General features: G+C 40.2%; 1 long non-coding RNA gene across 1 annotated transcript; it reads right to left on the reverse strand.

Moving 5' to 3' along the window:
* Positions 1 to 4579: 4579 nt before the first annotated feature.
* On the reverse strand, positions 4580 to 5507 carry LOC308410295. The gene is made up of 2 exons (XR_013974153.1): positions 5431 to 5507; positions 4580 to 4837 (listed from the first exon to the last, which is right to left on the reverse strand). It is a non-coding gene; the product is annotated as an uncharacterized lncRNA (long non-coding RNA).
* Positions 5508 to 24006: the final 18499 nt, after the last annotated feature.

Raw genomic sequence — 24006 nt, forward strand, 5'->3', positions numbered from 1 at the left:
TTGTTGATTACCTGACAGGAAGACCACAATATGTACGTCTCCCACAGTGTGTGTCTGACAAGGTGATTAGCAACACAGGGGCACCACAGGGGACTGTCCTCTCCCCCTTCCTCTTCACCCTCTACACCACAGACTTCAGCCACTGCACAGAGACCTGCCATCTTCAGAAGTTTTCTGATGACTCTGCGGTGGTTGGATGCATCAGCAGGGATGATGAGACAGAGTACCGGGCTGTGGTCGACTCCTTTGTCACGTGGTGTGAGCAGAATCATCTGCAGCTCAACGTGGCAAAGACTAAGGAACTGATCGTGGACTTCAGGAAGACCAGGAAACACTTGACCCCTGTTTCAATCCAGGGGGTCAGTGTTGACATTGTGGAGGACTATAAATACCTTGGAGTACACATTGACAATAAACTGGACTGGGCTAAAAACACCACAGCACTTTACAGGAAGGGCCAGAGTCGTCTCTATTTTTTGAGGCGACTGAGGTCCTTCAACATCTGCCAGAAAATGCTGAGGATTTTCTATGAGTCTGTGGTGGCCAGTGCGATCCTCTATGCTGTTGCATGCTGGGGGAGCAGGCTGAGGGTCGCAGATGCCAACAGACTTAATAAACTGATCCGTAAGGCCAGCAATGTTGTGGGGATGGAGCTGGACTCCCTCAAGGTGGTGTCGGAGAGGCGGATGCTGTCCAAGATAAAGACAATGTTGGATAACACCTCCCACCCACTCCATGACATGTTGGTCAGTCACAGGAGCTCGTTCAGTGAGAGACTGAGATTACCGAAAAGCACCACTGAACGACACAGGAAATCATTCCTGCCTGTGGCCATCTCCCTGTACAACGCATCCACTTAACACACTGTTTGCTGCTACAACTACACATGTTTCTTTTCCAAATATTTATTTATAAGTGACTTATGTATGTATGTATGTATATGTATATATTGTACTATTCTTAGTTAGCGTATTGTCTGTCTTGTCTTAATGTTGGTTTAAAATGGAGCACTGTAACAAAAAATAATTTCCCCCAGGGATCAATAAAGTATTCTGATTCTGATTCTGATTCTGTCCTACTCCTGTTTCTAAGGCCCACCGGTGTCCCTACCCGGCTGTTCCTGTCCATGATGTGGCCTTTCAGGATCTATGTACTCTCAGTGTGGGTCTGGATCCTTATGTCATCGATCTACCGACTCGGCACTGGACTTCATCAATATACAGCTGATGAGCTCCTCCGGCTCCGCTTCTCTTTAGCTGCTCCGCCGCTGGCTGCTCTTCATTTCCACACGGACATTGCCTTCCTCCCTCGTCGAAAGTACGTACATCGAGGCTCCCGTCGGTATTTCCATCAGGATAATTCCAAACCAATTCAGTCCTTCTGGTCCACCTCTGGTCGCTCTCAACGGAACCCCTGCAGGTCTATTGACCACAATGTTCTGACTGGTCTGCCTAGGTCGGCTAACACTCTCATCCAGTCCGACAGTATTTCTGTCAACTTCGGCCTGCTTAATATCCGTTCGCTTACGAACAAAGGACATCTCATCCAGGATCTCCTAACAGACCGTAAGTTTGACTTTTTCTGCTTGACTGAGACATGGCAACAGCCCAATGACTTTTCGCAACTCAACGACTCCACCCCCCCGGGGTTTGTTTACACCTGCCAACCTCGCGAGTCCGGCCGTGGTGGTGGCCTCGCGATAATCTATCGCGAGAACTGGAAAGTCTCGCCGCTGTCCGCCCCTACGTACAGCTCCTTTGAATCTGTTGTTTGTCAACTTTCAGGACCTACCCCAACTGTAATAGCTGTCATCTACCGCCCCCCAAAATTTAATTCTGTTTTTATCAGTGACTTTGCCGATCTGCTGACCAATCTAGCTACTGTCTCCCCTAATATAATATTGCTGGGTGACTTTAACGTTCACGTGGATAACTGCGACCATCCTCTTACCAAGGACCTTCTATCCTGCCTTGATAGTTTCAGCCTTAAACAATACATAAACTTCCCTACCCACATTAAGGGCCACACTTTGGACCTAGTCTGCTGTTCTGGACTTACCCCCTCCATCTGTACAGCTGACGAACTGCTAATTTCGGATCATCTACTTCTCTCCTTTAATGTTCACATGACCCTCTCTGTAATTAACAATCCCCGTATTATCTCTTTCCGGAATATCAAGAATATAAATCTTGATATCCTTTCCTCTGCTTTTTCTAGCTGCTTGTCTTCTAACAACTTAGCTATTCAAGAGGACCTAGTACTTTTTTATAATCATAGCCTTAGTAGTATTTTAAATTCCCTGGCTCCACAAAAAACCAGAACTGTACTTTTTTCTCGCTCTGCACCCTGGTACACCCCTGAACTCCGGCTACTGAAAGCTAAAGGCCGACAGCTTGAACGTCTCTATAAGAAAACTGGCCTTACTATTCATAAGGATATGTTTAATAACCACGTTCTGTTTTACCAGGAATGTATTAGTCAAACCAAATCTGCTTATTACTCTGCTATTGTCTACTCAAGTGAGAACTCTACCAAGACCCTTTTCTCACTATTCAACTCTTTTAACAGGCCACCTGATTCTCTCCCTGCTCATCTCTATTCATCTAATTTCTGTGATGCTCTAATGCTATTCTTTATTGATAAAATTCATAAAATACACTTAGACCTGGACCCTAATGCTCAATGTAGCTTCTCTGTCCTAACTTCTCCCCCTTCTCACTTCTTCTCTGTTTTTCAACTTCCATCCTTAGTTGATATTGCTGATCTCATCCATAAATCAAAGCCTTCTACCTGCCAGCTCGATCCTATCCCCACTGTCCTCGTCAAAGCCTGCTTACTCCCTCTCCTTCCCCTCATATCTGCTATTATTCACTCTTCACTCACCACTGGAACTGTTCCTGCTTCTTTCAAAGTTGCTGCTATTACCCCAATTCTGAAAAAAACTGGTCTAGATCCCAACAACTTTAATAATTTTCGTCCTATCTCCAATCTACCATTTCTCTCAAAAATCCTTGAAAAAATAGTTGCTTCACAAGTCCATCTTCACCTAACTGATAATAACCTTTATGAACAGTTCCAGTCTGGCTTTCGTCCTCTACATAGCACTGAAACTGCTCTTATAAAAATAACAAACGACCTTCTTATAGCAGCTGATTCTGGTCTCCTCTCCATCCTTATCCTTCTTGATCTGAGTGCAGCTTTTGACACCATCTCTCATCCCATTCTCCTTAGCAGATTAGCTTCTATTGGTCTCTCTCACACTCCACTAGCCTGGTTTAAATCATACCTATCTGACCGCACTCAGTTCATTCAATTAAAATCCTTCACTTCTCAGCTTTCCCCTCTATCCACTGGGGTGCCCCAGGGATCTGTCCTCGGGCCCCTTCTTTTCATCATCTACCTTCTTCCACTCGGACATATTTTTCGTAAATATAATATTCAGTTCCACTGCTACGCCGATGACACCCAGCTCTATCCCTCTACCAAACCTGACTCTACTCTTCCTCCACCCTCCCTCATCCTCTGTCTAGCTGAACTTAATTCTTGGTTCTCCTCCAACTTTCTTAAACTCAACAGCAATAAATCGGAACTTCTTCTGGTTGGCACTAAACGACTGCTATCCAGAATTAACAATTTCTCTCTCACCATCAATAACTCGCTGGTCCCTATCTCTCCCTCTGTGAAAAGCTTGGGTGTCATTCTCGATAGCACATTATCCTTTAACTCACATATCAATAATATTACACGTGCAGCATATTTCCAACTCCGTAACATTAATCGCCTCCGCCCCTTCCTCACACCTCACGCCACTGCCATTCTCATCCATAATCTTGTTATCTCTAGAATTGACTACTGCAACTCATTATTATTTGGCCTCACACAAAAATCTATCAACAAGCTCCAACGTGTCCAGAACTCTGCTGCCCGTATTATTACTAGGACTTCTTCTACCCACCACATCTCCCCAATCCTGAAGCAACTTCACTGGCTCCCGGTCAAATTTCGCATCCATTTTAAAATAATTCTGTATACATTCAAGGCTATTCATTCTCTCTCTCCACCGTACCTCTCTGACTTATTACAGATGAAGCTCCCATCCCGCTGCCTCAGATCTTCATCTTCTCTTTCTCTCTCTGTTCCCTCTGCTCGTCTGATCACAATGGGAGGGAGGGCCTTTAGCTGCTCTGCCCCTCGACTTTGGAATTCCCTACCCCCGGACCTCAGAAATATTAGTTCATTCTCTCTTTTTAAGTCCACCCTCAAAACTCATCTGTTTAAAATTGCCTATTCTTAAATTTCTGTATGTTTTAACTTTTATCTTCTATTTTTACCATTGTGTATATTTCCAGTTTTTATCTGTTGTACAGTGTCCTTGGGTGCTTTGAAAGGCGCTATTTAAATAAAATGTATTATTATTATTATTATTATGGTGTTAAGAGTTTATATATTAACTCTCAAAGAGTATTTTAGTTTAACTACGTAAGAGTTATCTTCTAATTCATTCTAAAAAGCGGGAATTTTACTGTTCTGAACTTCTAGAAATTTCTTTTGGAAATAAACATTTACTAAAAAGACGCAATGGTTTTTGAAAAACATTTATTCTGAACTGTGCACCACAATTTCAAAACATTGTCTGAAAGATGTAACAGTGTACATGTTCTCACTTTCATTAGAATTGTGTTTATCAAAAGGTCTGACATAGGTGAGCTGGTAAATGCAAATAACAGCATTCTCATCACTTATTTCTTCAATACAATATGCATGTCCTTCATTCATCCCTTTGTGGAACTTCAACGCACTTCTGCTCTCCCCCATACTCCATCTTCACAAGCATATCCTCTGTGGAGATTGAATAAAAATTAGTTGACACTAATTAATGGCACAAATAATCCAGTAAACAATTGCAGCACAGTAAAAAAAAAAAAAGGAATCTCCTTTGAGCCATTACTTGTGTAAAGTATTTTTCCAAAAGACAAGGACACAGGCAACAGGTAATACTGAACTAAATGTAAAACCTCAACCTTTTTCATTTTTACCTAAACCGTGTGCACAAAACTCTGGAGGGATCTATGCTAACGTAGAACCCAGTCAGGACGCCTGCTACTGCTGTTTGCTCGTTTTTTTTGGGGTTTTTTTATGGGCGATCGGTTTCAGGCTTCAAGTAGCACCATTATACCAACATTTCACATTCTAGACATTGTTTTAGGTGTATTTGACCAAAGATTTGACTGAAAATTCACATGCAAGCTTTTTTTCAAGGCTGTGGTATTTGCCCGCAAACAATACCTTTCAGCTAGCTAAAACAGAATATTATGCTATCAGCGAGCAACATGGCTAATGCCTTTCACACAGCTTTGTCTCAACTCCAAAGAACCACAGAAGTAAAAGCTCATAATAATAATTGAAACAATCTTTGAAAAAATGACTTACCAAGCATGGCAAACAACTCAAATATGTAGAGCAAAATGTTCTGAAACGGCTTCACTTCAGCTTCGATTGGAGCCGTGCTGGGGGCGGAGTCTGTGAATTTGCTCTATTGGTGTCATAGCCCCTGTGGGAGTTCAGAGTTAAGAGGTCAAGAGTTAATGTTTCCATTGTAACACCTCCAGATTTGAAATAGAAACACTCATTTTTAACACTCGATTTTAACTACTATCATTTTACACCTCAGAGTTACATTAAAAGAATGTGACTCTACTTAGAGTAAAATTAACTCTACTTTTGCAAGAAGACTATTAACACCAAAACATTTAACACTTTTGAATTTGCTGTGTATAGATACATAGGTGTGTGTGTTTTTGTGTGTGCGTGTTGGGGGGGTTATATGTGCATTCCCCCGTCTAAGCACCTGGCGTGAATGAGAGCTTATAAATTCCAATGATAAGGAGAGGGGAAGTGTCACATAGCAGGGTGTCATTTTTTTAAGATGTGAGGAAATGCCACCCAGCTTGATTTCCTTTTCAAATACAGCAATTCTGAAAATAGTTCTAAATTTCCTATGTTCTATAATCTTGACAATCTAGCTAAAAAGTGAAAACAGTGGAATATTTAGCAACTATCAGTCTCATTAAGACATCTAATCATTCATTATAACCCTTGTCTCAAAGGTTGCTGATAGCCAGCAGACACAGTGTATTAGTCATAGTGTTTGTGTGTACCTGATGAATATATCTTCCAAATTCACAGTAGTGTTATTCTAACTGAAGGAAAGAAAACCCATGTAGAAAACTGTTTAGCCCACTGAGCAATGGGTTAAGATCATTGAATGTATATAAAAGTTTACCGCAGTGCAAGCAAGGCAAGCAATGTTTGTCCACTGAAAAAAACAAAACAGAGATCAATGAATCCTGTAAAGCCTGAACCATGAAATCATTTCCAAATTTTTCAAAAAATTGAAGTGAATAGAAAATAAGTTAATAATAATAATAATAATAATAATAATAATAATAATAATAAATTTTATTTATGAGCGCCCAAGGACACTTTACAATAGGATAAAACAATTCATACATGCAAATTAAACAAAGTATTAATTTGCATGAGTTATGATTTGTATAATTTTTACTACATTTGGCATTTTTGTGCAATTATTGGACAAAAACAGCCTGATTGTGTGATTTTATGCATCAGGTTTTTCAGAAACAAAATCATACTATCACACTAATGATGCAGAGATCTCAAAAACCCATGTATCAAATATGATACAAGTTTAACCAGCTGTTTTACTAACACCACTCTTATTTTTCATTAATATTTTAATCCATCCATCCATTCTTTTCCGGTTGTCCTTATCGGGGTCGTGGGAGGCTGGAGCCTATCCCAACTGCCATAGGGCGAAAGGTAGGGTGCAACCTGGCCAGGTTGCCAATCTGACGCAGGGCTAACACGGAGAGGCAGACTTTTTTAATCCCATGTAGGTGTTAACAGATAAGAATATCACACAGTGCCTAAGCCACTTTATTCAATTCTATGCTTGCTTATTGTAAAAGTCACAGAAAAAAAACCCAGCACCGAGTGACAGTCACTGCTCTCCCACTTGTTGCCAGTGCTAATGTGCCTTTTTTGTATTCTGGCCACCAACTGAAGGAAAGTCAAATTATACCATTTTGTGAATATCATTCCTCATTAGAATAAAAAGCAGTAAACTCGAGCATGCAGGAGCAGACCTACCTTATGTTTGATAACTTGCTACCATATGAGAACATACTGTCCTTCAGATTCTGAAGCTGAGCACCCCTGGCTTGTAGCATGCATGTAAAATGCTTAGCTTGAGGTTTCACAACCTGTTTAACGAGTAGCTATATCTATCTTTTATTTACAGTCTGTGATTCAGGTGGCAGTGGATCTGGCTTTATAAGCTTTGCTTTAACGATCCACAAAATAAAACAAATGTGAAAAGGCTACAGTTCTCTTTTACACTAAAGTGAAACGAGAGACTATCTGTGAGTTCAGCACAAACATACCCTCGAACAACAAACACATGAAAATATTAGAATTATATAAACTCTGGATTACTCACAAATGTTGTTGAGTTAACACAATGAAAAGCATGGTAAACTGCATAGCCTCTACCAGCCTGGACTTTGTATTTTTAAATTAAAACTTTCAGTTGTTTCCCAATATGTGCTTCCTAAAATAGCGCATCCCCTCAGTCCCCTCAGTGACCTTTCTGAAAGCCTCCTGGCACACAACCCTGTGATGACTCTCCTATTAAAAGGGATGCTCCACACATAATCTCCTCATTAATTGCTGGTCAGACAAGATTATTAAATTTAATTCTATGGTCAGTCGTGATACTGCTTAATTTATAATTGCTAAATCAGGCAATTTATCAACTGAGGTTTTCTTATGTTTACATATCAGTATTAATTCAACATCTGAGTGGATCAGAGAGATTACAAGAACTTTTTTTGAATCATAGCAAGTTACAATGACAGGCTCCTCTGGTAAAAAGCAATTTTACCTGATCTTAGTTAACCTACTTCAAGTTTCCATCAGATGATCGGTGCACTTAAAGTACCGGTAAGTCAAGAAAATATCCCTCACACCATGATACAGCACAATTCAAGACTCATTAGAGCAAGCAACAATTCTCCAAACTTCTAATAAACTATTTTAGTGAGCCTGTGGAAACTGTAGCTTCAGTTTCCTGTTCTTAGATGACAGGAGTGGCAACCGGTGTGGTCTCTGCCGGTATAACCCATGTGTTTCAAAGTCGCATGACTTGTGTGTTCAGCGTTGTTACGAGTGGTCATTTGAGTTATTGTTACCTTCCTCTTGGCTCAAAGCAGTCTGACTGTTCACCTCTAACCTCTGACATCAAAAAGGCATTATCGCCCAGAGGCTTGCTGCTCACAGGATACTTTCCCTTCTCTCATCCCATTCCCTTTAAACCCTGGAAATAGTTGTGTGGAAAACTCCCAATAGACCAAGGGTTTCTGAAATACAGCAGACCGTCTGGCACCAACAACCATGCCACATTCAAATTTATTTAAATCACCATTCCTCCCCATTCTGATGGTCGCTGTGAACTTCAGTAGGTCATACTGACTATGTCTACATGCAATGTAAATGGCTGATCAGACATTTGTGTTAACAGAGGCTGTGAGTGTAAATGAAGTGCTTTGCTATTTAAAGGGATGAAAAAAGATACTGAGGTTGTCTGCTTGAGCAGTGGTATAACCCTATGCTGTTTTTGTGATGATAGTTTTTAGCAGTGGGAGAGTTCTAAGTGCCATAAACCTGCAACAAAAGTGATTACAATATAGTTGTTTAATACGCAGATTTCATCACATAATCACGAGGAAGTTGCAACAGCTACTCATGGCAGCCTATGCACAACCTCTAACTTGAGGTGTGCATCTAGTTGTAAGTGGAACCTTTTCACTGACTGAGCAAAAGCAGGAAACTTTACCAATCAGACAAAATTGCACAAAAATATGCGTAATTACAATGTAATAAATCAAACAGTGCTTATTATTTGTACCACACTTTCCCAGTAAAGAAGTGCACAGCAGGAGGACTTGGTGTGAATGTTGTAGCTAGGTGCATGATGGTCTGGGGAAAACGATCCTTTGTGGTGAAAGTAATAGATAAACAAACAATTTTGCCGAATGTCATCATCTTCCCGCTGGGTGTTTGTCAGCGGAGGTCAAGAGGGTAGAGGAGAAAACAGGAGTGGAAACATCATAAATCAGAAGGATTTTAGAATCTGATGACAAACCTAATTCCTGTCTGAAAAGGGCCGAGCTGCTCCCCCCTTCGACTGTCATCGAAGTTGGCCTATAAACATCGCAGCTGTCACCCAAACGCGCCTGGACTGCGAAGGACATGCCATCGTTCCTCTCACATGCTCGTTCCGTGGGCCAATTCTGGACTGCGGGGGCCGTCGAATTCCACTTTGCATTTTGTCACATTCGGCCACAGTGGGGGCTTGAGCAGAACTTCACCAACGCTGCCACCACCACCCACTATTCCCTGTCACGTCTGACCATCTGTTGAAGGGCATTGGCTCCCCCAAAATCAATTTATTTATCTATCACTCCGAAAACAGTTTGTAAAGCGTTAAAAACCGTAATAGCGTAAGGGTGAGGGCTAAAGGCGGGGAGAGGAGAGAGAGAGGGTGGTGAGTGGGTGAGAAAGGGGAACGGGGTGGGCACGCGGTGCTAAATGTTGTCACTGCGAAAGGTGAGTAGGCGAGCTTTAGAGGCCATTTTCCACTCAACAGACGCTTTGCCTGCCTCCCGTTGCCCGTTCTCCCCACCACGCACACGCCACAGGCAGCGGTAACTAGATAGCTCCCATTGAGCCCACTCTGTAACCTATACAACCAAAGCTGGTAACTCACTCACTAAAGGTTTTTTTAAAAAGACATAAAATTGCACTCAGACATCCAGGAATCTGGGGAGCACATCTCACTGTTCCAAAACAGCTTCATTACCTTTAACCTAAAGCAAGATGAAACCCATGATGTACAGGCAATGGTTTGACTGTCAAACAATTCTATTCGTTCTGGACACAAACAGAAAGGCATGCAATTCATTTTTCATTATTCAAGCAACACTCCATTTAACATAAAGCAGATTAGAGAACAAATTCTCATTTTTGTCCTCATGCATGACCGATCTGATGTCCCAGCGACAGTGTCATTTGTCTGTGACTTTTAAAACTGTAACGTCTCATTAATTAAAAATAAAATGATGGAAATTACTTTCAGGTCATCAATTCTGATGATTCTACAGAGCAGGAAAATTGCATCACTGATCTTTAGATAAAAACAAATAATCCGTTCGCACTGTGTCAAAAACCCAAAATGTGCTGATTTTCAAAGCATTTTTTATGAGTCATTGCTGTAACAGCGTATTTTCCCGACACAAGTGGTCGAAATTCCTGACTAACTGCTGTCCTGGATTTTTCCCTCTCACATGGCTTAGATGTAAATGGCCACAACACATCATAAATAAGAAGACTGTCGCAGGCCCTACTTCCTGTGTAATTAAATCAACGTGTTGTACTATATGTGATGCTAGAGAATGCCTTCATGTGTGTTCACCATATGTGAGATGATACCCACACATTCTGTCTTTATCTGTCTACTTGCTTTCTCACAAACACTCACACACACGTGAATGTGTTGTATGACTGCACATTGAACTGTTTCTGTATCTCTTAATGAAGACCTCTGAAGGTTTGCATCCAGCTGCTGGGTTTATTGAACCCCCAGGAGCAATTTTGGGAAGACCCTCTGTAGCTGTTTGTTTTTGGTTTTAGTTTTAAAAGAGGCTAAGGCATTCGTCAAGACTGACAAAGATGAACACTAGCTGACTAGGCATTTATTGCGTCTTACAAGAAGTGCTGTTTTTTTGTTGTTGGGGTTTTTTTTTCCACATGTATTAAGTGTTTCTGGAAATTACAGCTAGTGGTTTAAATCATGGTTAGAGATTCCAGCTCACTATGTATCATCCCTTTTCTTGTCATTGATTCACTGATGTGATACTCTGCACTGTTGTAAATTCTAAAATTTTGGTGCTACAATTAGAGCAGGGCGATATGGCCAAAAATATTTATCACGATATATATTTGAAAATTTGCGATAACGATATAACTGATGATATAATTGATGCGAGTCAAAATACAACTCCACAACATTACTAGCGCAAAAAGACAACCTTCCATTTATTTTCACTTAAACAAGAAGCTGGTTTTTATGTACATTAAAGCTTTATAAAAATGTAACAGTGCAAATGCTAATTCCTTGCTGAAAGTTTAACCAAAAGGCATTTCCAGTAGAAATGGGCTGACATATCCTGAGCATAACCATGTATAATATCCACTGAAGTTAAAAAGAGGTGCTTTGCAACATTAAACTGCAGTGTGCAGTACGTATTTTTCGGACCATAAGGTGCACACAAATGATACAATGCTAGGCAACATGATAACATTGTGTTATCTGATATGGAAAATAACCTTCAGTGGCCTAAGATGAAACTGTGTGAATATTTTGGTTCCTCAAATTCTGATCATATAGAAGGAATTTGTGGACACACAAACAAGCAAACAGACAGACAGTTTGTGTATTATAATAAAATGCAATCGATTAAAGGCGACATGAAATGCTTTACATATAAAGGCTAATTTACACCACTGTGCCCTGCTCTCACAAACTGAAACAGATGTAACACTATCTGTGAAGCTGGGTTTAAGAAACAAGTGTTCAAAGTTAAAGTTTTAAAAACAGGTTCAGCACCATCTTCTGTCAGTACGGAACGTGACATTCTGTGATTGATTGTTGTGGCTAGGGATGGGTACCGGTAGCACCGGTTCTGACATAAACGGTAGTAACCAGACCGAAAAGCAGCGCACATTTCGGTGCTTTATTTCGGTGCTTTTTTTTTCCTGAGATGTCATACACTTTGGATTCCAGCCAATCATTTTACCTTTGCGAGCGTAGTCGGCGGGCCCAGGCATGTACGTTCTTTTAGAGCAGAGCTACAGATTAAAAATGCCCAAAGCGAAGCGGTCAAAAGTCTGGCTGTACTTCACAGCAAAAGATGCAAACTCAGCAACCTGCAACAAGTGCTATTATGCTGATACTGATACGGATGATGATGGCAGCAGCAGCCGCTCTTCTCTGCCTGAGTAGCTTAATGTTGTTTGTGTGTAATTTACGTTGAGTAGGCTAACCACGTTATTACATTAATGCATGTAAGGTGAACTAGCAAACACCGTCGTAGTTACATGCGGCTGTCTTCTTGTTTGATGGCAGATACTCCCTTCACGCTGGCCAAAAAGGCTAAAATGACCAAAGAAAAAGTGGAAAACAGCTAAACAGGTTTTTGGACAAAGTTTGTTTTTTCCATTGTTTAAGCACTGCTTCCAGCCAAGAGCGATGCCATAAATCCCCTATAGCTGCAGAAAAGGCTAACATTGTTATCCTTTTACAAAAAAACAGCTGAACATGAGAGTTTTTTGGACCAATTTTGTGTTCTCCATTCTTTAAGCACAGGTTCGAGCACCGGTTTGAGCACCGTTTAAGCACCGGCACCGTTTCAAAAGTACCGGTTTGGTACTGGTATCGGATAAAACCTAAACGACACCCATCCCTAGTTGTGGCTAATAGCTAACATAAACATTCGCTAACTAGTGACAGAATCTATAACTCAGAGGAAATAACAACACTAAAAGTTTAAGGGGATCACATTTGTGCTGTCGCTGCCTGCAACAATGAGTTTATGTTAAGAAACTGATGGTATACTGTCCATTTTCACTGTCTGTGTCTTTAGCAGTAGGTGGCTGTTCGTTGTTTGGCTAGCTGCACTCAAATGGCAAAATACAGCTGTTAGCCGTAATGTTCGAGTTTGTAAAGCACTTTATAATTAAGAACCCAGCCATGCAATCAGCTGGCAAAGCTAAGCAGATCTGAGGATACAATCAGCACTATTTTAAGGAATTAAATAATCCCTCTTTTCCCAACACAACCAAAAAGTTAACTACATAACTGTTTACTACATGCATATCACACCAAAAACATAACTGTTTCTCACTGAAAACAATCAGAAATCCTTACATCCTTACATACAAGAACCTAGAATCCATCAGCTTGTCTGCAGGGGGTGGGGGGGAATCTCCAGTCTCCAATATTACAGACTCCTTCATTTACATTTGGGCTTCACTTTTCCTCACTTTTAATATGAAGTAATCCAGTCAGTGAGATGATGTAAGGGGGGGTTCTCCAAAAATTGTGGCATCTCTTCCTCGGGGCCTCCTCTTTTTCCCCCCCACATGGATCTACTTTCCCTGCATATCTCCTTGTGGGATTCCCAATCGTGCTTCAGTAAGAAACTTAGTTATATTTGTGGTGTGATTTGCATGTAATGGGCTGTTATGTTGTAAACTCTCTGGATTAGTGATGGGTCGTTCGCGAACGAAATGGCTCTTAGAGCCGACTCTTTGACGTGAACGACGCGAGCCGGCTCCTTATCGCGAGCCGTCACGTGGGTTTTTTTTTTTTCTTTCTCTCAGCCTCTCTCTCGCACTTTTTTTCCGCTTCACTCTGCACGCGAGCCTTGTGCTTTACGCTGGGCAGAGGGGGGAGGGGCGGTAGTTACACTCAGTAGCACAGGAACAGAGCCAGAGAGAGAGAAAGAGAGGCAGGGACAACAACATTAGAAAGGTATAGTAATCATCCACAACTATTTTCGGTTGCAGATGATAAAGGATTGAGAAAGTTTATTCATGCAGGTCCATATGACAGAGAATATGCATGTTCTTTTAGTTTTCATATTATAATTTATATTTAATTGTGTTGTGGTTTGCAGTGTTTTGTGTTCTTTTCACTTTAAATTTGTGAAAGGAAAAAGCTGAAAATTTAAATAGTTAAAACTTGAAATGTGAATAGTTGATTTTTGTATTATATGATTTATTTATTACATTTTATGTGGAGTGAATAAATAAAAGTATATTTACGGTGGCCCCTAGAGACAAAGCACATACAAACTTCAAATCACGTACGAACTCTGAAGCATGTACAAACTCCAAAACACGTAAAAACACGTACAAACTCCAAAACACGTAAAAACTCCAAAACACGTAAAAACACATACAAACTCAGAAGCACGTAAAAACTCAGAAGCATATAAAAACTCAGAAGCACATAAAAACTCAAAACACGTACAAAAGACAACAGAAGTGCTCCAGGATGCTGGGCGCAGTGTTGAGCCTTTGTTATCTTGTGGCTACACAAGCCAGCAAGTACCAACGACCGGATTTGGTGTGTGGTAATAACAGGTAAATGAACTTTTTTTTAAATTATTTGAATATATATATGAGTGCCTGTGTATAAATACACAAACAATACACACATGCTTTCAATTGTGTAATTTAAGTGATCTAGTAGCTCTGCTTTGGAAGTTCAGTTCATGATAGAAATGTGTTTTGGAGTTTGTACGTGTTTTGTCTCTAGGGGCCACCGCATATATTTATATATAAACATATATAAATAAAACCACTTGTTTTTACGTTAGTAATTCCTTTTGTGCATAATTTTATATTATTGTTAATAATAAATTAATTAAAGCAACAAAACAACCTGAAGAGCCGGTTCGGAGCCGAAAGAGCCGGCTCTTTTTAGTGAGCCGAACCGAAAGAGCCGGATTTCTAAAAAGAGCCGGAAATCCCATCACTACTCTGGATTTGCTTGGGAAGAGAAAGATTATTATTTTATTGCATGAAGCTGACAGACAGTGGAAGTGGACAGTATGTCCTCAGTTTCTTAACATAAAACCCATTGTTACAGCCACGAGATGGACAAATGTGATTCCCTTAAATTGATTTTTAGCTTTAGTGTTGTTATTTTCCTCTGAGTTATCGATTTTGTCCTGAGTTTGCTAACACAAACTGATGTAAGTCTATTAGCTTTAACCAACCACATGATGTCAACTTCTGTACTGACAGACAGTGTTGGGAAGGTTACTTTTAAAATGTATTCCACTACAGACTACAGAATACATGCCCCAAAATGTATTACGTTACTCAATGAGAGTAACGTATTCTGAATACTTTGGATTACTTAATATATTATCATGCTTTTTACAACTACATGAATGTACTATTGCTGTGTGATTTATTACTGTTACTGAAGGTCCGCGGCTCCAAACCGTAGTAAAGGACCTCTGACTAATACGTCGGGTTTCGTGTCGGAATCATAGCTGAAAAATAACTTTACTATGTTGTCTGGGTCAACTTTGCTAGCGAGAGACAGAGAGAGGCGTTGAAAGGCTGCTGCAACGGAACTTATTGTTTCGGTGGAAAACACGAACACAGTGTACAGTCGAGTCTTAATAGCTTACTTACAACTGGGCTCGTCAGGCACTCTTCTTGGCTGCAGTGGTTATTATTATATTTACATGCTTCCAGCTCCCGTTTCTGCTCGATGACAGCTCGTACTTTTCCTTTTTCTCCCTCCCTCGCTCACAGACACATAACGGGTATGGCAGTCCATTCTCCCTGCAGCACGGACTACACTGCCTATGATGCTACATTCTTTAGGGCTATGCTTGTAGCATTCTGCCTGTTAGCTTAGCACAACAACAAAAAAAGGCGCTCTCTCTCACCCAGGAAACACGCAGTCGCAGAGAGTGCGCGTCACCATGGCAACCGTAACGCTGCCGCCTGGAACAACAGAACTTGGCTGTCAAACAAAACCCAAACAGTCCTGACAGTACCGCCGTGTAATCCATTTATTTCAACAAAGTAACTGTATTCTAAATACCACCTTTTTAAACGGCAACTGTAACGGAATACAGTTACTCATATTTTGTATTTTAAATACGTAACGGTGGCACATGTATTCCGTTACTCCCCAACACTGCTGACAGAATATCCTGTTTTTAAAACTTACAGTGTTACATCTGTGTCGTTTTTTGAGAGCAGGGCTCAGTTATGTAAATTAGCCTTCATACGTGTAGCGTTTCCCCAGATAAAAATATATATTTTAATAGGATATAAATTAATAACACCCACAGGCGTTAAATGAACTGGATTCAGTATTCTGTTACACACTCTTGTGCCCCTGACATGCTCATACTCATTTGTATACATGTCTATTAATGTACTGCCATGTTGAAAGTTTAGTTTTCATGCTGTATTTGTAGCTTTGCTGTGTTTTTGTTAAATGTAAAAATATTTAAAATATGTTAAATATGACACTGATTTTATTTTCATTTTTACTAATTCATTTCATCTTTTATGTGCTTATACTGTAGCTCATGAAAGTTGTAAGTTGTCATGTTTCACTGCTTATGAGATATGCTGACAGACAAATGTTTAGCTTTACTAAGCTGTGCTATAGACTGAACAGCAAGGAAAAGATTTATTGCTGAAAAAAAGTAAAACTGTCTTTGTTAAAGTAGGAACTTATCCTTCAGCACCTTCTGCCTCTTTTAGCCAAAACAGTCATTATATCAATCACTGCTGCTCCAACTAATGGTGATAACACTCACATGGGAGGAAAGAATTAACTCCAGAGCTGTTAGAAACAAACAGAGAGAGGACCAGAGCTCCCTCCTCTCTGGTTCCCTCCACCACATGCTGCATTGTCATTTTCAGGAAGGCGATCACAGTAATAGACTTTTAATTGGCTTTAAGTGGATTAAGTGCCAGGCAGCACAAAGCAGTTCTGGCTAGTAGTGCGCAGTCCAAACACAACCTGTTGCCCAGGCCATGACTGAGCATGAGGTCTCAATCTGAACAGCAACTGCTTGCTCTGCGTGTCCCCAACACTGCTCAGTATAAAACACATTGCTCCAATCTATCCTTCTGAAAGAACGGGACACATCCGACTTTGCTGAATAATGTTAACAACGAACCCGACCACGAAACTCATTTAACCCAACCCACCGCTCAGACCTCACTTAACAACCACTTTTTACCTACTAAGAACTACACAAAGAAGATGCAGCAAAGAAATACATACATAAGAACCTAAATCACTTTGATAAGAGACAAGTTTTAGATGAGATATTTGCAGTTGTTCAAATTTGTTTGAGGAAGCCCAGGCAGTGGCCCCTGCTCCGCCCTCTCTGTCAGAGGGAAACAATAGAAGAACATGGCCTGATAAATAACATTTTCTTTTTGATGTAGGTGGCTGGGTGGATGTGTGCTGGGAAGGAAAGCCTGTGAGGACAGCATGATGCTCTAAGAAATGTTTTCCTAGAAAACACTGGGAGTCACAGTGCCTTTACTTGAGACTTCATAATCATTTTGAAACTAGTTTAGTCACACTATTGTGAAAGAAATTAATGAACTAAATAAAGTAATAAACTTGCATAACTTCTTCATACAGTCCATGCAGCATATTTGCAATAAAGATCTTGGGTTGTTACTTTCAATTATGACTTCTACTTGCTGTTGGTTTATGTAGCAGGTGTGAGAGATTCGGCTGACAGGGGTATTCACAAACTATACTCGCTGTAAGATATCTAAACAGTTTCACGCATGAATTGACTGCATGGAGACCAGAGGCTGTAAATTACATTCACAGAGAAACCTTGAAGGAAGGGTATCCACCTGTCTGAGCTTCCATGAGAAGTTAATTGACATCAACCAATAACCATCCAAAGAAGGAATGGGTTTATCCACTTGCATGCTGTGCTGGGACAATTTTTAGATAAGTTAAATAATTAGTGGGTGCAATACTCAGTAATGGCTTGAACTTCAAAGAGTTTCCTAGATCAGTCTGCCTTTTTCATGCAAACTACTGGTGACTATGGCAATCTCAAAGGATTTTGCTGCAGCATCGTACAACTCTCTGTGACCAATTTCACTGTAGCAGCTGCCGGCCACCTTCAGAAACCCATTACAGTCTCTTGGGGAATACAAATGCTTTTCCTCATAGTGGTTGCTAGATGGTTGTTTCTAGGCCTGTGTTACTTAGGAAACACACTGACTTTGTTAGTCAGTTTAACTTTAGTTTGACAAAACTGAGACAGCAAGTTCTAATAGATTTTTAAGATTTTTTGTTTAATTCAAATCGCACAAAAAGAGTGGATAAAAAGTAAAATAATCACCTTTAATGCAACAAAAACTTTTACAGTCTCAAGATTGCAAAAATAAAGATGCTGGTCAGTGGAGTAGTATTGGTTATTTGTCTGCTGTGCTTTATTTCTCTCTAAGCTCTTTCAGAAACAACAACTACAATAATGTGATTCAGCAAAGACTTAAAACCAAAAGGAGTAGCGCATAAAGGATGTTGAAGACATCGGCAGTGGTTTTGAGACAAATGTCCATGAATATCTAGAGTCCAGAGCACACACATGAGAACATCATCATTATGAAGGAACCAAAGAGGTCCGCCTGTATACACTCACTAATGTTCTTGCTTCTGTGTGTCCATGGGCACATGCATGTTTGACTATTGTAACCAAATTGTGAAGCCACCCACACAAAACCCACAGCTTGCCTTTGTCGTCAAGTCTGGCACAGTCCAAACAGTTGTTCAGTGTCTTTGACACAGGTTTAGAGAAAACATGTACAGCCACTCCAAATTCCACCAAAGTACAGAGCGCTCTGGCTTCATGTTTTGCTCTCTCAGCGCACGTCGCAATGCGACCCCGGCCAAGTTGCTCGGCAGCACAATGAGCACGGGTGTGATTCAGCTTTCAACAGGCCTGTTACCAGGGATTACCCCAGCGTTGTTTAACAGTGTTATCCAGACCACAACAGAATGTTGTTTTATCAGAGTACTAAGTCAGACACTTTGCTCACTGACGGCTTCAGAAATGTCACCGTGAAATTTCTGAGAATCTGTCCCTGGCCTCTGCCCAGCCAGTGCAGGTGAGATCCATGAGAGAGCACAGCTGCCATTCTCAAACTTGCATTCAGACACGCACAGGCAGGCATGTATGGCCCCCATAGATAGATTGATGGTGGCGAGGGGAACCAAGGGCTGCTTGGCAGTCCTGAAATCAGGCCAGCTTTAACACGGCGGACACGCTCTCGAGCCCACAGTCATAGTAACATTTTATGTGACAAGCATTATAAAGGTGATTTATAGAACACATATGTGTTGGGTTTAATATTTTCCAGAATATTTAGCTCCGTGTATTAGGTCTGCATTTTCAAATCTGTCTGCTTGTTCGCATCATCCCTACACTGACCATTAAACAAACATCCTGTGAAAGTAACGAGCATAGCAAATGGGAAACTCTGAATAACCTCTCAAAGGGAAGCATGCTGTTTCAAGCAAACACTTATTAGGACTCTTTTATGAGACGGCCTTTTTTGTATGGCACCGACCTCTGGCTTCTTCTCTTTTGTACGCTTTCGTTTATAGCATAACTGGGCCAATAGTGCACTCAAGTCCATTGCTTTTCTGTAAAATGTCCACAGATCTCGTCGAGTGCAGTTGGTGGTGGGGTCAGTTTAAGTTAACAATCAAACTGTGGCTCACTTCATTAACTATTAAGTGTTTGTCGTCCTCTGAATACAGTGCAACTTTTATGCCTTTGTAAGGTGTGAACCTGTATTAACTAATAGAAAAGCTTATGTAGCTTTAATACATGTCATTGCATCTGGTGCCAAACATACTGCTCCGCCTGAAATTTAGGTATAGACTGTATATGCAGTAAAACAATAAATGTTCCCACTCGACTCATTAAATGAGTTTCAGTTTCTGCTCCCGCTCTTTAATTTCCTGAAGATTCAGTCTCCAGACTCCAAAATAAAATTCACAGGAGAGAAAAGAATAATTTCAGATGAGGGATTCATCTCATTCATTATTTGAATTAGTTTTGATATCCCTGTTTTCAGTGGCTGTGATTGCTTCTGCTGTTTTTTGGGGATATTAAAGACAAAATAAAGGATTAAATCCATTGTTGAAGGTTATAAGACTAACTACAACTTACATGGAGACAATAAAACAGAAATTTTCAAGATAATCTCAATGCATTTACATTCTGATGCTGGAATGGAGGATTTGAAATGCCTTTCAACATTGTTTACATCACTGAATTTTTTATTTATTTATTTATTTTAAGTTGGAAGGCTTATAATAAAATGTAGGATGCTGAAAAATCCAGGACTCTCCTATTTTATTGCTATGTCAGCAATAACTTATAACTTCAGCTCCCACACTTGTCATAGTGTGCACATGTGCACAAACATATTTTAAACCACTTTAAGGCAATATTCTTTTTATTCTAAATTTCATTCTAATTTATTACAAATGTTTCATCCATACATCCATCTTAGTGCATTACTTTAAACAAATGTTTCTTTAAAGTGTACTTTAAAATAAATCAAGCCAGTGCTGTTTTTTCATTTCTGAATTAAAAGTTCTTCTCATAGTTCGAGCTGTAGCATTTAAAAGGTCAATGTTTTTAAAAATCCAATTTCAGGTATAACCACGAGAAAGACTCGATTTTTAATGTATTACCAGCATTCTTAACAATTTTTCCTTTTCTTCTTCTTTTTTTTTTTTGCCTTTCAGCTCCACCGAGCCTACTGTTACATCTTCACACTCAACTCACACCAACTCTCCGGTTCTCACAGTCTAAAAATCAACCCTCCACGGGGTTTCAATATCCGGGTCACCTGCCCGGTCAGTCACCTGATCCTCTGAATCTTTGAGGACCTGACTGCAAGCCACCACAAAGCACCGGACCTCTCTCATTAAGACACGGGGGCTTTCCACTGGGGCGTCTTTGTTCTCAGCAGGCATGGCACCATGGGACTGCCTCGGACGGGTCTGTCTCCATCTGGGCCTGGGGTCTTTATCAGAACCACCTGCCCGAGAGGGTCAACCATATCTCAAACATCTTTTTTTTTCCTCTCCAGAGGAAGAAGGAAAATCATTTCAACTGTTTTCCTGTTGACCCGCATGCCATGGCTGAGGCCCTTTTCTGAGTGTGTGAGAATATTTATTTGTGTTTTAGTTAATCTCTGTGCGTAAAACTGAGCATAAGAACAATGAACATCAAATCCAAGGCTTGAAAATCTCAATTTATTGTCTTCTACCAAATACTGTAGCTGTGTTACAAAGATGTTCTGCTGATAGGCATGTTTAAACTTCCTTTGCCCAGGAAATAATGCATATTTATGACAGTAACAAAATGTTGCAGCTATAAAGAACATTACACAAACTTTGACTGTTGTTGACTGAATATTTTACCTAATATCATCAAAGTTTCTAACTGTGCAGAATTCTTTTAAACATAAGTTGTGGTAAATTGTCTCAATCAGTATAATATCTGATATGGTAGCCACCGTCTGTTGTGCAGTTTTGAGACTGAGGGATACATAAAGTTTCCAACTCAGTGGCTCATTATTCCAATATTCTGCTGATCTATCCATTTTACATTTACTTTTTTTATCTCACTTTCTTTCATCCTGAAAAGTACTGTTATTGGCAGTCATCTCACTTGCATTCCTGGTTTCTAGTGTAGTTCCTACAATGAGAATATCAGACTTCTTGCTATTCTTTCATGCGAATTTATGCCATTTTAGAGAATGTTGTGGTTGTATTTATTTGACAGCATTAACAGCGTAACAGTGTTGAAGGATTTGGCCCAAGAGAAATTTGATTCTGCTTTGGATATAATTCTAAACGCCAAGTTTAGAACTACAGTTTAGGACAAAGCAGGCTTTAAGGTAAAATAGTGCTGCTAAAGAATGTTACTTTTGCTTATTTGCGAGGTTATTACATTTTACCCTGCTGCCAGTTATCAGGTTATCTTCTTTTCATTGTAGATCATTTCCTATTTTAAATCATCAGTTCTGTGAGACACAAACAAAAAAAAATCACTGAAACAGCTCAAGGATCACCATTATTATCATTAGAAATTACAAAGAAAAACAAAAACAAAGTAAGAAATTGTGAAAAAACATATTAGATATTGATTTTAAGTATTTGTTTGTTTGTCTTTTACTTTTAAATTTGTATTTATTCATTCATTTTTGCAGTGTTGGCTTTGGACATTAATCTTACATGTATAAGGTCCTATGAAAACCTAAGTACACCTTTACTACTTACACAGGAATCACGAGGATAAGTCCCAGCCAGCTGCTGATAATCAAATGATGCACTTGATAAAGTGATCATCGGCAATTGTGAAGACATTTATAAAAGCAGAGTTTTTGGCAGTTTCCTGATCTGAAACTTTCAGGTGCGTCTTAACACGATGCCAAAGAGGAAAGACAGCAGCAAGGTTCTTAAAGAACGTTTTCTGGGAAGGGTTATAAGACAAGACAATTTTACACTTCCCAGAAGTGGACATCCCAGAAAACTCAACCCAAGGTCAGACCGATCAATGCTCAGAGATACTGCAAAAACACCAAGAGCTACATCTCAGTGTAAATGTGTTAAAGTTCATGACAGTACAATTAGAAAAAGACTCAACACGTACGGCCTGTTTTAAAGGAGAAATCCTTTTCTCTCTAAAAAGAACATAACAACACAGCTTAGATAGGCAAAGTTGCATTAGAACAAACAAGACTTCAGGAACAATGTCCTTCGGATAGGTGCAACCAGTAATCATAAGTGTGACATTTGGCAAAATCCAAACACATCACATAGTTTTCACTATGAAAATGGCTCCTTAAACCCTCTCTTTTCCTAATTTGTAAGTAAAATGTATTTTTATTGCACTTTTCACAGATGTAAAGTGCAGTTGGCTGTTATTTAATCTTTGTAAGCTACAGAGACATCCAGCAGTGCTGAAATAAATGTGAAGACTTTATATTTACTTCCTCTTCTACATGTTCCCTTTGTTTCATTCTATAGACAGACATACAAACAAGCACAGGGTTGTTTCAGAGATCTGTACTCCTGTGGCTGTACAGACTTTAGCCTCATTGCCAGAACCTGTTATGTTTCTTTTTTTAACGCTTGACATCTGCATCATGACTTTATCAATCCTAAAATAGCTTCAAGATGTTCCTTGAAGGAGAAAAGAATGCTGGTGTAAGACGGCCCAAGGTATGTGAGAGCCCTTTGCAGAAGAACAATGATTTAGTGTTCCAATACACATGTCAGGCCCACCGTAACACCTCAGAAAAGTGGGTCTGCGTCTCCTGTCAGCAATAATTTACTGTGAAGATGAGTCAGGCCAAGGAATCTCAAGCATAAGAGAGGAATAAACACAAGAGGGCAATAGTTTACCAGGATTTACTGATTGAAGTGTCCGATATAAACTCACACTCTGTCATGTCAAAACCAGGCTCAGGGTTCTCTGAAATTAAAGCAGTGTTTTTCCTCACTTTGGCACATGGTCACAGCTCCCCCCTCAACTGGACTCGCGTCCAGTAGAAATCCCCAGAGAGCAATTTCTGAGTCTTTTAAAATTTCTGAAATGTGTCGGGAGGGAAAGATCAATGGCTGAGATGTGGGGATTATGGAATATCTTTCAGTCAGCGTGCTGTCAGTCAAAGCAGGCTCAAAGCAGCATCCCTGTCAGAGGACCTCGTTAAAAAAGCTCCAGTTCCGTATCTCCAAGTCTTACAGTTTCATGTTTTACGGCGAGTCGGCCACGCTCCGCCATTAATCAATCAGTGAGTTCCTTTTGCATATTTTGTTTCTAATGAAAGACGCCACGATGAAAGGCAGCGAGTGGCTGTTACTCAAGCCTCTTGCCATTCTTTTCCACTTAAGGACCTGATGGATAGTTTACGGTATAAAAACAGACCTGCTGTGCATTATGTCATGCCGCCTCTCTGTAGAGCCATGTGCACTGCTCCTCTTTACCAATACATCTCCTATTTAACAGGCCCTGAGGTAGATTTGCGGTGAAGACGGGTGGGGGGGTGGGTAACAGGGTGATTTTGAATGTTGCTGGAACAGGAGATGGGGCGCATATCAGACAAATAATGTGAATAATTATTGGAAATAATGTCCAGATAGATGGAGCGATGCCAAATTATGAAATCATACGCTTCTCTCCGGTACATCACCCTGCTCATTATTTGAAGTCATGCTTGGAAAAACAGGTGTTTCCAATAGTGGGTCGCCGTCTC

Source organism: Rhamphochromis sp. 'chilingali' (genome assembly GCF_963969265.1).
Source record: "Rhamphochromis sp. 'chilingali' genome assembly, chromosome: 14".
Classification (NCBI taxonomy): Eukaryota; Metazoa; Chordata; class Actinopteri; order Cichliformes; family Cichlidae; genus Rhamphochromis; species Rhamphochromis sp. 'chilingali'.